A 13,827-nucleotide genomic window follows, 5' to 3' on the forward strand; every position below is an offset into this window, starting at 1 on the left:
CTTTCTTTCTTTCTTTCTTTCTTTCTTTCTTTCTTTCTTTCTTTCTTAAGTAAGCTCTACACCCAACATGGGGCTTGAATTCACGACCCCAAGATCAAGTGTTGCATGTTCTACCAACCGAGCCAGCCAGGTGCCCTGAGCGTAGCAGTTTTGATAAATTGCTCTAATGGTTAATTTTATGTGTCTGGGTCATGAGGTGCCAGATATTTGGCTAAACATTATTTCTGGGTGTGTCAGTGAGAGTGTTTCTGGATGAGATGAGCATTTTCATCAGTGGACCCAGTAAAGCAGATGGCCCTCCCCACTGTGGGTGGACCTTCATGAAATCTTGGAGGGTCTGAATAAAATACGAATGGTGGAGGAAGGGAGGATTTCTTCTCTGCCTGATGGCTTGAGCTTGGACATTGAAATTCTCCTGCCCTTGGACTGGGACTTACACCATTGACTTTCTTGGACTCAGACTGGAATTGACACCACAGCTCTCCCTGGTCTCCAGCTTATAGAGAGTGTATCCTGGAACTTCTCAGGTTCCACTAGTATGTGAGCCAATTCCCATAATAAATTTCTTTCCATGACTGTCTATACGTATTGGTTGCGTTTCTCTGGAGAACCTGATTACCTATTTTATTCAAACCAGAAGTGTTTCTTGAGGGGATCAGCATGCCACTGTCTTTCTTTATCCTTGCCCTGCTGACTGGGACATCATTAATCCTTCTGCCCTGGCCGCTCCAAGCCCAGCAGGACATTCATTGTGTGGATCAGGTTTTCAACAATGAGCTTATGAATCAAAGCTGATTCTTAACTTCTGAAGAGGCTGTGTGTTCTGATGATAATCAAAGCATAGCTCTATCCAAAGTTCATTTTGAGGATCTTCAGCTGGCATTGCCAAATTCTGCTTGGGAGCCTGGAACATACAATTACACCAAGGCAAGCCATGATTTTACGTATCCTTTCAAGACAAGTTGCTTGTACTCTCTGGGGCCCTTCTCATTGTCCCTTCTGAGAAATTATCCATGCTAAATAAACTGCCTTATGTCCACTATTAAGGGCTCCCAAAGGCAGTAAGTATTGCTTGGCTAGATTGTCTTGGTTTAAAATTATAGCCAAATATAAACCTAATTAAAATTTCCAACTAACATTTTGCAATGTCATTTTTTCCCCTGATATTAGATACAGCTGAAGTTTTTATTGTTTGCTGCATCATGGATTTTTGCAGCAATTTACTCAGGTAGAAGAAGCCAGGAATTTAATTGGAGATAATAAGTTTATGGGTTATGTTTATAACTGATAAACATACTACTTGGCCATCCTGAGAAGAGAGAACCAACTTGCCATGGTCTTGATGTCCATGTGTTACTTTGGCAGCTCGATCTTTTCCATTTATGGGTTTATGAAACAGACATTGTCCTAACAGTATCAGCCATCACGGGCCTGGGAGTGATAGACACATGGGATGTCAGGATGAATGCCTTTCTCTGCTTTCACTGAGCTGTGCTTTCTAAAGCAGAGAATTGGTGTGTGCACTGCTCTGTGCGTGTATTTCTCCCCACAAAGGGGAAGCCAGATTGAAGGAAAACTATTTTTACAACATTCACACTGAACTTTATGATAAACACCAGGAACACGTAAGCTACACTTCACTGTGTTAACATGACAATAGAAGCCGCAAGGCATGATGAAGTTTGTGTCGTCAATGGTTAAGGGAGATTGACATCAAAATCACTCCATCTTCGAAAGTTTTATCTCTGTAGATCACTGCAGCGAATGGCTGGAGAGTGTGCAGTGGATTCCATTTCCTCTTGGAGTCGAGAGAATGTTTATCAAGAACAGACATTAGGTGGCAAGATCTATTTTTTTTTTCTTTTTTGGAAATGGGAATAACAAATATAAATGTTGGCTTTGGAGGTTAGGGTGGTCTGTCTGGAGACTGTGGTGGGCTGGAGGTTTTGCTCAGTGGTGGCTGGTGAGTTCTCTTTCATGGAGATTGACTTGAATTTGCTAATGAGCATTCAGGACCCCACAGCCACCTCCCTGGTCCAGGCAGAGCAGACGGGAAGCATGGTGGCTGCAAACTAATGACACCGGGACCTAACATTCCAGAGACTCCATTCTGACTGAGGAGGCTGATGTAGAAGTGAAATTTTGACTATACTGTGATCAACCAAATGGGGTTCTTCACCTTGGCACTGTGAACATTTGGAGCTGATGTGGGGCATCCTGGGCACTGTAAGGTGTTGAGCAACATCTCTGGTTTCCACCCACCTGATGTCAGGAGGACCCCATGCCAAGGCTTGACAACCAGAAATGTTTCTGGACATTGCCAAGTGTTCCCTAGGAATAAAATCACCCCATCTGCAAAGAACTGATATAGATGGAGGGCTGGCTGGCTGGCTGGATAGAAGATATAGGGATGGATGGGATAGATAGATAGATAGATAGATAGATAGATAGATAGATAGATGATAGATAGATAGATGATAGATAGATATGATAGATGGATGGATAGACAGACATAGGGATGGATAGATGGATGGATGGATAGATAGATAGATACGTAGATAGATAGATATGATGGATAGATGGATGGATGGATGAATGGATGGATGGGTGGAAGGACAGACAGACAGATATGATGGATGGATAGATATAGATAGATAGATAGATAGATAGATAGATAGATAGATAGATAGACAGAATGGATGGATGAATGGATGGATGGATGGATAGATGGACAGACAGCTAAGGCAGCAAGAGTGACCTCAGCAATAGTGACATTCAGGGATGGATTTTTCTGTGTTATGTGGGGCATTCTATGCACTATAGGGCATTGAGCAACATCCCTGGTCTCCAGCCATCACATGCCAATAACACTTCTGCCACAACAAAAATGTGTCCCCAGACATTGCTCAGTGTCCCCTTGGGAACCACTGAGCTAGAATTAAGCCAACCTGCTATTGGAGGGCAGGGGAGCTTTTACTAGAGACTGTGCTGAGTCATATCAGAAGCAAAAGCAAGCAGAAAAATCAGTAATGTGGATGCTGTTGTTATTCAACATTTTGATATCGTTCTCATCATGGATTTTTTATTTTTTATTTTATAATTTGTTTTGATTTCTTTAAATGTTGCATTAAATGTTATTTACTCAGTGTTTGCATTACATTTCTGTGTCGTTATATTTACATTATATTATTTCTTATGTTTGTTTCCTTCTTTATCTTTTTACTTTTAATTGTGGCTCAAAAAAACTCATAAAAGTGACCATCCTGACCATTTTCAAGCATATAGTTTGGTGGTGGGAAGTACATTCACATTATTGTGCATCCATCTCTAGAGCATTTCCACCCTAACAGACTGAAGCTCTGTCCCCATCAAATGCTAACTCCCATCCCCCTCCCCAGCCCCTGGCATCCCCCATCCCACGTTCTCTCTCTATGGATGATGGGAGAGTTAGCTAATCTTATTGTGGTAATCGTGTGCAAAACATTTTGCAACATAAACTTTTAAAAAAATGTGTTTTATTTAAATTCAATTTAGTTAACATATTGTATTATTAGTTTCAGGAGTAGAATTCAGTGATTTATCAGTTGTATATAACACCCAGTGCTCCTCATATCACATGCCCTTCTTAATGACCACCACCCAGTTACCCCTCCCCCCACCCCTTCCCCTCAGCAACCCTCAGTTGTTTCCTAGACTTCAGAGTCTCTTATGGTTTGTCTCCCTTTCTGATTTCGTCTTGTTTTATTTTTCCCTCCCTTCCCCTGTGTTCATCTGTTTTGTTTCTTAAATTCCTCATATCAGTGAGATCATATGATAATTGTCTTTCTCTGATTGACTTATTTCATTCAGCATAATACCCTCTAGTTTGATCCACGTCATTGCAAATGGCAAGATTTCATTCCTTTTGATGGCTGCATAATATTCCATTGTGTATACATACCACATCTTCTTTATTCATTCATCTGTCGATGGACATCTTGGCTCTTTCCACAGTTTGGCTATTGTGGACATTGCTGCTATGAACTTTGGGGTGCACGTGCCCCTTTGAATCACTGTGTTTTTATTCTTTGGGGTAAATACCCAGCGGTGCAATTGCTGAGTCATAGAGTAGCTGTATTTTTAACTTTTTGAGGTACCTCCATACTGTTTTCCAGAATGGTTGTACCAGCTTGCATTCCCACCAACAGGGGCAACACATACTTATATGAAATCATCCCATTGCACGCTCAACACATACACAGTGTGATGTGTCAATTATATTCCAATAAGACTGAAGCAAAAAGAACATAGCTCCCTACTCTATAAAAATGGATCAACCTAACATAATAATAAAAAAAATGGATCATCCACACTGATTGTATAGCCAGGCAGGGAATTTTAGATAAAATGAAGCGCTATCCTCACAAACGTGTGCATTGGATTTCTTTTCTTTTTTATTGCAAGAGATTATGGTTAGAAGTGTCAGCACTCACAGTGGTGTTAGTACTATAATTGTCATAGTAATGTGCTTTCATATGAAAATGTTAGATATCCAGGTACAGCTCAACATACGGATTGATGTTGTTTTAAGGGATCTGATGCATTGCAAAATACAGCAGAACCGAAAGGTAAAGAGATTAATGATAAACATATTCATAGCGTGTGTGCATTTTGTTCTAGTTTATTCACAGTGTATGGATAATGATGGAAAGATACTCTAACTTACAATTGCTTATACTCTTTCTGTCCTTATGCATAAAAATGCTCACATATAAGGAGCCATCAATACTACTTAATTCTGTTTTCTGTAATGAAAGAAACTGTCTCAATGCCTATGTCACTGATGAGTATCATTGATGTATTTCAGATTTAACTCTTTTTGGGGGGCAGGGGCAGCATTAATATTTTTACTCTCAAATCCAGCTAAATTGCCACAGTGTTCTTATTTGGGATCCTACTGAGACTCAAAACTTAGTCTTATCACAAATCGGAGAGAAAAGGTGGTCAGACCGGCTGTCCGGCTGGCGTGGTCTTGATGGTTCTACCACATTCTAATCATCCATGGCTCCAAAGGTTTTTCCAGGAAATGCTGGTTTCTTTGCATGGGAGAGGGGAGACCGTCTTGATTTCTCTTTGTGAATATTCTACTTCTTTGTAACAGATTATGGGTCTTTATTGGTATCTGTAAGTAAGTTAATACATCTCCTGTTTAACACATCTAGATTGATTTTAATCATTCAGATTGATCTGAAGTTGGGATGTGTTGTTCCAATCCCCAGTGTTGCTTACGTGCATTCCACATGAGGTCATTTAAACTTGTGCAGGACTGATGTCTCTGTCTGTAAGTGGGGAAATCAGGGGTGTGTGAGTGGCTCCATCAGTTAGGTGTCTGACTCTTGATTTTGGCTCAGGTCATGACCTCAGGTTTGTGAGGTTGAGCCCCAGGTCAGGCTCTGTACTCATCAGGGAATCTGCTTGAGATTCTATCTCTCTTCCTCTGCCCCTATCCCCACCATTCTCTCTCTCTCAAATAAATAAATCTTAAAAAAAAATTAGATGAATCGAATACCTGCTTTAATCTAAAAATCCAGACTTACTTTCCTGGGTAGAATCCATTTTATACTGATTTTTGTTCCTCTGGCTGCTTTCAGTTTGTATTTATGTTTCAGTTAAAATATTTCTATACCTGCCGAAATTGAAATGGTCTCTGGACATTTGTTTTTTTCGGTAGTGACGATGGAGAAGTTCCCATAGGCTACTATCTAGATGGGACCACTTTTTGTAAAGCATCTGCCCACACTGTCGATGCTAACACTTTACGTTTCCACAGAATGATGTTGCTTATTCTTATGGGAAGGGGACAGCTTCTGCTCACAGTGGCCCTCATGGGCGGGGTCCTCGGTCCTGTCTTGAACGAACATCCTGAAAATGACAACTGGACACCAACAGATAGCTTTGGAGAGGTGGCGTCCACGTGGCGCTGATGGAAAGTGTCTTTTGGAAACCATGTCGTGTGCAGAGTGATATAAATGATGAAATAAACAGTATTTCCGCTGGAGACTCTGCCTTTCTCCGGCAGACAAAGCGCCCAGGCAGCAGTGAATGCAAACCGTCCTCGGCAAACTGCAAGGATTTCACAGGTTGCTCTGTCTAAAGTCTCCTTCATCTCTACTATAGACTCCTCTTGTCCATGAATCTCCTTTGCCCAGGAGGCCTACCTGGAGTCCAATGGAAGACTGAGGGAGGACATTCAGGGAGACCCACCACCCTCAGAAACTGCATGGAAAATGATGTCTATAATGAGCTTTTTAAAAAGGAGGTCAGTTAAGGCTGCCCCTGATTCCCAAGGAAATCCACGATCAAAATTGGAAATAAAGAAGGAATCTCAACGTATTTTAGAATTTGTATGTGCAATGTTGATGCATTGCTCGCCAAGATCTTCCATAAAAGATGGATATTTTTGCTTCTAAGGGATGAGAGAAATTTTTAATTTTTTGAATGATTGATATCTAGGAAAATGTTTTCAAGGTGTGGCATAATACATAGTTAGGTACCGTTCTTATTGCAAAAGTTTCTTGACATAACATGTAACACTGGCTGCATTTGGAGCAAACATTTGTAGGCTAATTAGTGGGAAATGAATCATTAACAAAGGTTGTGCTGTTTTTCTCTGCTTCTGCCCTGGGCAGAATACATGGAATTTGCAGGCAGTGTAAATGGCCAAGGATTAAAGACATCAAGACCCTACAAGAGAGATTTGAAACAGGGGAAAGATATTTTAGTGTGTACACATATCTACAGATACATTCAGGGAAGTCTTAATGCAGCAAAGATGCTTCATGTGGGAGGCAGAATGATGCCCACCAATGATGTCCACACCGTAAATCTCCGGACCTATGAATATGACCTGTTGCATGAGCTGCGCCATTTTGTAAGAGTTGCCAGAACTGTCAGAGCTTCTGTAAACTTCTTCCATGAGTTGGAAATAATAATACTTGAAACAATATGGTCTAGATGTGTGAATATTGATGATGCATTGCTGTATGACCAACATAGTTCATACAACTGTTGACCATTTACTTATAGAGGATACTTGATGTCCAACGCTCAACTTGTGGGATGGATAACTCCACTGAAGATCAACATAATCCCATGTCACTCTAGTGTTCTTTGGAAATTTCTTTGGAAATTCAGTTATGCCAGTTGGATCATCCTTGGGCAAGGACCATGCGAATTTTCTCTGTATTGTTCCAATTTTAGTGTATGTGCTGCCGAAGTGAGCTTGAGGTATGCCAATTGGAAAGTGATAAAGCACATCCCCCCAAAATTGCCCTTGCCTCTGAACCAGCTGAAACTTCAAGGGGGTCCTTAAAGACCAACCCCAGTTCTGGAAAATTTCCAGAAGGACTCATAGAACCCCATGAAAGCTGTTACACTCAGAGTGATGGTTTATTATAGAGAAAGGAGAGATTGAAATCAGCCAAAGGAAGTGGTGCCTGGGGCAGAGTCCAGGAGGGGGTCCCAACTTAGGATTTCTATTGTTTTCTCTTGGGACTCATGGATGGTGTCACCTCCTCCCAGGTATGATGTGTGAGAACACATGCATGGCATCGCCAACTGGGGGAGCTCGCCTGAGCCTTGGTGTCTGAAGTCATATCACATTATATGCCTCCCTGGTTGACCATAAGTCTCCAGTCTCTGCTGATACCTGTGTCCTTTGGTTCCTGTGCAGGTCGGAACCGAGGTGGCAGAGCCCAAATCCCCCAACATGAGTCACATTGTAGACAGTGCCATGTGGTCCAAGGTGGGAGGCCAAGGAAGCCACTCTCCTCAGGGGCCTGGGAGTCACCGTCCAGGAGCCAAAAGGCCAGACTTGTCTTTAGGTCATGTCAGCTCTTCACCACAATAAACTCTATCAATTCTCTGATTCTTAAGTCCATTTTGAGATGTAGTTAGGATGATTGCTCTTGAAGAAACTATTGGAGGATCCAAACCCATGATGGGACCTAAGTCTTGCAATATACAAATCTTAGCTAAATGGCCAAAATCTTTTTGTGAGTACCAAGCTGCCTCTATTTTTCTTTTGCAAGTCTTGATAAAAAGTGGAGGGATGCTCCTTCAAGTCTAAGCACTTTGGATAACAATGGGAACGGTGCTACTTCTATGTGACCGGTATTGACGCGGTGCTCCAATGAAAATCATCACATATGCTTGTGAGCTATGCCATCATTCCCCCAAAACTCATTTAAAATCTGCTCCAGAATCTGTCCTCACGGCCATTCCATGATATTGGTCAGAAAATAAAAATTGCAATCATAAAGTAAAACGGGGTGGGTTACGTATTTCCGCACCCAGAGTCTCCTGGATGCTACGGAATGATGGCGTTCATCAGTGCACTGTTACAGAGACAAGAAAAACCCCGTGACTCAGGACAAGCACCTAACGTTGGATGGGTCTGCTTTCTTCTAATTGGGATATGCATGGCTGACACCTGTGTCCAAATGAAAACCAAGCTCCCAGGGTGATTGGGAGCCGGCTCGTCTCTAAACATTAATCCGTTGCCTGTCTGGGGTCTGACTGCCAGCACCATGCCCTTGCTTTTCCCTGAGCATTATTATGTATTTCTCAGGTACACCTCCATGAAGGTCATGGGTTTCTTAATTCCAGAACTTTTGACACCCTCACTCAATTTTGTCACTGGGATGTAGTTGATATTCCAAGAAGCGTGCACTTGTGAGTGCTGAGAAGTAGCCAAAAGTGTGGAGCTTCCGAATCTCAAATGCTTTACTTGGGCTTTGTTTTTTTAGGGAACAGCAAAATGAAAGGAACCTACAGAGATTCCTCTGTATCTTCTGCTCATCCCTTGGCCTCCCCCATAATCAACGTCCCCCAACAGAGCAGTGCATTTGTTACAATCAGTGAACCTACATGGACATGCCGTCCATCACTCAAAGCCCATACTTTACATCAGGGTCACTCTTGGTGACCAAACCATTCTATGGGTTTGGACAAATGTATGCTGACATGGATCCATCATTATAGTATCATACAGAGTGGTTTCACTGCCTTAAAAATCCTCTGTGCTCCACATGTTCATCCCTCCCTCCCCCTAAACCCTGGTGACTCTTAATCTTTTTACTGTCTCCATGGTTTTCCCTTTTCCAGAATGTCCTAGAGCTGGAATCATAGCATTTTCAGATTGGCTTCTTTTACTTAGTGATATGCATTTAAATTTCCACCAAGTATTTTCATGACTTGATAGCTCATTTCTTTTTAGTGCTGAATAATATTCCATTGTCTGGATGGGCCAGTTTATTTATCCAGTCACTTACTGAAGGGCATTTTGGTTGCTTACAAGTTTTGGCAGCTATAAACAAAGCACTCATAGGCATCCACGGGTGGGTTTTTGTGCGGACATAAGCTTTCAGCCCCTTTGGGTGGATACCAAGAAGCACATAAGTCCACGTGGTATTTATGTCCCTATATATCCCATCGGTTCTGTTTCTCTGGAGAACCCTAACTGATACTCCAGCTAACTGGCTTAGGAGTTGTTGAAGTTATAACTCTTCTGACCTTCAGTGGACACATCATTAAAATAAGGATAAACACACCTATGTCCTGTGGTTGTTAGGAAAATGAAATATGGTAGTTTCTGGGACACACTGGTGTGTTCCCTGCAACAGAGAGTGTGCTGGAACTGCTGAGAACTGTATTGTTAACCTGAACTGTCCTTCACCAAGGACACCAGGCTGCAGGGGAAAGGAAAAGTTTGTGCTGGCTGAAAGAAAGCTCTTGGGAAGCTCCTGGCTTTGCAGCATTGCTAATGAGCAAATGAACCATGTCTGCCTCAAAACTTAGCGTGAGATGAGCCCAAGGCACACGCGGTGGGCTCAGCTTCTACCTGTTGCCACTTAAGTGTCTATGGAGCTCAGACTTACAGTGGGGAATAGGTTGATCCCTGGGCATAGCCCCTATATGGGCTTGAACACGCTCTTAGCTTGTGAAGGGATTTGGAAAGTCAGATTCTGTAAGCAACAGGGCGTGAGTATGTTGGGTGATTTTTGGTTTTAGCTCATCTACTTTCTAGCTCTGGGGCCCTAAACAGACTGTGTCCTCTCTTGAAGCTCTCAGATTCTCCTTTCACTTGTGTACAAGCAGTATTGGGTGAAATTTGTTGGTGCTCTTGAAAGAGTTTAGACAGGAAATAAAACAAAAGTAAAAAAAAAAAGAAAGAAAGAATATGGACTTTGGCATAAAGTATAATGCCAACACCTACAGGGTCAGAGCGACCATGTGCACATTCACCGGAGAGATTGGTTCTCGGGTACATAAAAATTTAGCTTACATTGTGTTATGTTACGAAAGGTAAAAGAGTTGTCAGGGATTGAATCACAGAGACGGGAGGTGCCCAGGGCAGAGCCCATCAGCATCCATCCAAAATACTATTCTAAGAGTGACAGACTCCAAAGTTGATGGTGCTTTTTGGATATGACAGCCAGAGATGAGATACCATGATGTGATTGGATATTGGGATGTGCATCCTGACTTGGTCTGTTCTGTGTGCAGAAAGCAACATTCTAATTATACTTTGGTTTCCCACATAGGTTAGCTTGTATGCATTTTCTGGTGTGTATGATTATCCTATTTCCCATGTGGGAAGGGGAGGGAAACAGCAAAAGAAACAAAAGAAGGAAACAAAATGCGAATTGGCATTTTTGTGTTGTTCATCCAACTCACGAGTTTGGTTAATGTCACTCCATTGCTGAATGCTGCATTCAGTCTTCATTTTTGAGCTTTAAGAGACTAGACACTGGAGCATGATTAAATTCATCCAGATGAGATATTTTGGGCTGTTCAGGCATATCCTGGTAACCTCCTTCTTAAGAATTCTGTATCAGGTAACCATACTGCATAACAAACCATCACAAGCTTAGCAGCCTAGAATAACAAACATGTATGATGCATTTATTCTAAATGAGTCAGATGTCTGGATATGGCTTCTTGAGTACTCTGCTCGGGGTTTGGCTGAGCTACAATAGAGGTGCCTTCCAGGCTGTGTGTTTTTTCCTGGATTTCAGGGTTTCCTTCCAAGCTCATGGGGTTGTTGGCAAAATTCAGTTCATTGAGGCTAAAGGACTGAGGTCCACATTTTCTTTTAATTTAAATTCAATTAGCCAACATATATTACATCGTTAGTTTCTGATGTAGTGGTCAATGATTCATCAGTTGCATATAACACTCAGTGCTCATCACATCACATGACCTCCTTAATACCCATCACCCAGTTACTCCATCCTATGACCTAGCAATTGCACTCCTGGATATTTATCCCAAAGATACAGATGTAGTGAAAAGAAGAGGCACATTTTTTTTTTTTTTTTTTGACTTCCTACCTGTGCGGCGTCTGTTGGTGTTAGAGATGTTTCTCAGTTCTTGGGCACATAGCTGTGTCCATATGCAGCAGCGAACACTGTAGCTCACTCTTCAAAGCCTATAGGACAACCTCTTACTCAGACTGCTAAGACAGAGTCCCATATCACATAACCTAATCACACAGGTGACATCTCATTGCCATGTTCTGTTGGCTAGAAGCAATTCACAGGTGCCATCTGCACAAGAGAGGTGGGGTATATACAAAGACGTGTCTCATTGAGGGTATTCCTTAGGGGGCATCTACCACACCCATCTTCTGTATCTTATCTCAGTGGATTTCTGGTCCAGTGGCAACGTTTAATCAAAATAGGGTCATTAAGAGGTCTGAAGTCTCTGACCTACGGAAAACCACAGGCACATCACAGACCATGAGTCTGGTATTCTTTTCCATTTCCGTGTGTGTTCCTTCTCAGGATCCCCTACTAGCCTGTTAGGGAGGATACACCAAATATTGGTAGTAAATAGCAAACTGAAGTAACCCCTCACATTCCATTCCCCACATCTACCCAAACTTGGAATAAGTCTACTCAGGCAAACCTCAGCTGCAGACAAAAAAAAATTGAAAGCAGCAATGCTTATTCTGTTTGATTTAGCACTGAGTCCCAGGTAAGGATGTGGTCTTCCTTCTCTTCCTGTGAACTGTCTATCAAATCATGCATCCTCACCCCTGATGTGTCGGGATCCTTGTTTCTTTGATTTCATGTAGCATCCTAGCACCAGGAACAAATCCTATTTTTAATGCCTGATTAAGGATAGGTAGGATTTATAATGTGAAATTGTCACTGTTTATGGCACCAACGAATTAGTGCAGAATGAGACAGGCTGGCATCAATATGTTAACCCTAGTCTTAAATGCTAGCCTTATTTCTTTCAAGTGAGTGTTCTGCCCACTGGATAGGTTTCTTTTTTTTTCCCCCTCTAAATAGTCCATCTTACATTATGAATAATTAAAAGGTCATTTAAATCTGCACCCACGGTGACTTTGCTCTCATTAGATGAACTAGGTTATCAGATTTATTTTGTTGGTGAAGCCCGACTGGGTTATAATGGAGGACGAACCTTATTATTTTGTTATATAGAGGCTGGGGAGTCTACAGACGCAATTTACAGAATTATAGGAGCATCGCATATGTCGGCCAGATTGTAATTAAAGTTGTGATGTCCTTGGTTTCAGAGTCTTTTGTATTGTTAGCTGTGTTCTTGAGGATTTTTTTTTTTATGCCAAAGGGTGTAGCATGAATTAAGATCATTACCCAAACTAGGTCCGTGTTAGTGTGTAGTACCTGTTGGTAACGATGGGCTTGGGTGGAAAGTTCATGGTGCACCTGTAATCATGACTACTGTCTTCCCTCCCTGCCTCCAAGTGAGCTGTGCTGCTCAGGGAAGGAATTCTTCCAGTTAATTGTACTTACGTTTTCCAGGATCCACTAATATCATCTTTTTTTTATGGATTCCCATTACCAGGGGTCAAGCACGTTTCTTTAGGTATGTCCCATAGTTTATTTGCAGGAGTTCTGCTGCGTCCAAACTAACTTCCACATCCACTGGACAAAGGAGATGTCTCAAGATTCCTCATGCACAAATCCTTCGTGAACAGCTCATGACCCCTCTCTGTGCAAAATTGTTTGTTGGTGCCGTTGCTTTTGGAACCTGCAGGGAGCTGGCATTCCCTGGGCCCTGCCACAAGCACAGACGACTTTAGCACGTGGTCCTTGGATGAGATGGAATGCTGCTGGGTTTTTCAGAAGCCTCCTTTTGCCAAAATGACCCTGTGGTTCGTGCAGAATTGAAGAGAGTCTCTCTTCTGAGCCATACTTGACCAATACGAGTATTGTCATGGCTCAGTAGAGACACCTGAATCTTACAGATTGCTAATGCAGATGACCCCTTTGGTATTTTGCACGGAGGACCCTTTTGCTGTGCCCTGGTCCCGGAGACTCATTCATGAGTTCCTGGATGCAAGACGGACAACACGAGTCTGGGACATCATGGTCTAGCAAGAGACGCCTTCCATGACTGAACACGAGACCTGGCCATGCTTCTTCCAGTTAAGTCAATGCTATTCTAAGGAACCTTTTCTGGTCTGTTCCATATGTTCCTCTTGTGTGTCCGACACATCCAGGGATCAACTACAGACACACCTGGGGCCAAAGGGCACATTCGCATGGCTCCGAAGGTAGACAACATTACTGGGTTTTCTCCAACCTTCCTCAGTGGTCTGCATGTGTTATGAGTCCGCCATGTTGCCCAAGTGTGTGTTTTGGACACCCATCATTGCATCGTGGGTCAACGGTTATGACACAAAAATATGATGCTTGATGGATCATGCAGGAGAAACTTTTTAAATATTTAATGGAACCCATGTTCTGCTCCATTTATCCAAAGCACAAAAGACTCTTTCCTACAGCTATGCTT

At 42.3% G+C, this 13,827-nt stretch overlaps 1 non-coding gene across 1 annotated transcript; it reads right to left on the bottom strand.

Annotated features, from left to right (window-relative positions):
• Positions 1-7,153: 7,153 nt before the first annotated feature.
• On the bottom strand, positions 7,154-7,261 carry LOC116623785. Its single transcript, XR_004297762.1, has one exon. It is a non-coding gene; the product is annotated as a U6 spliceosomal RNA (small nuclear RNA).
• Between the last annotated feature and the right edge of the window lie 6,566 nt (positions 7,262-13,827).

Source organism: Phoca vitulina, unplaced genomic scaffold (assembly GCF_004348235.1).
Source record: "Phoca vitulina isolate PV1807 unplaced genomic scaffold, GSC_HSeal_1.0 scaffold60, whole genome shotgun sequence".
NCBI lineage: Eukaryota > Metazoa > Chordata > Mammalia > Carnivora > Phocidae > Phoca > Phoca vitulina.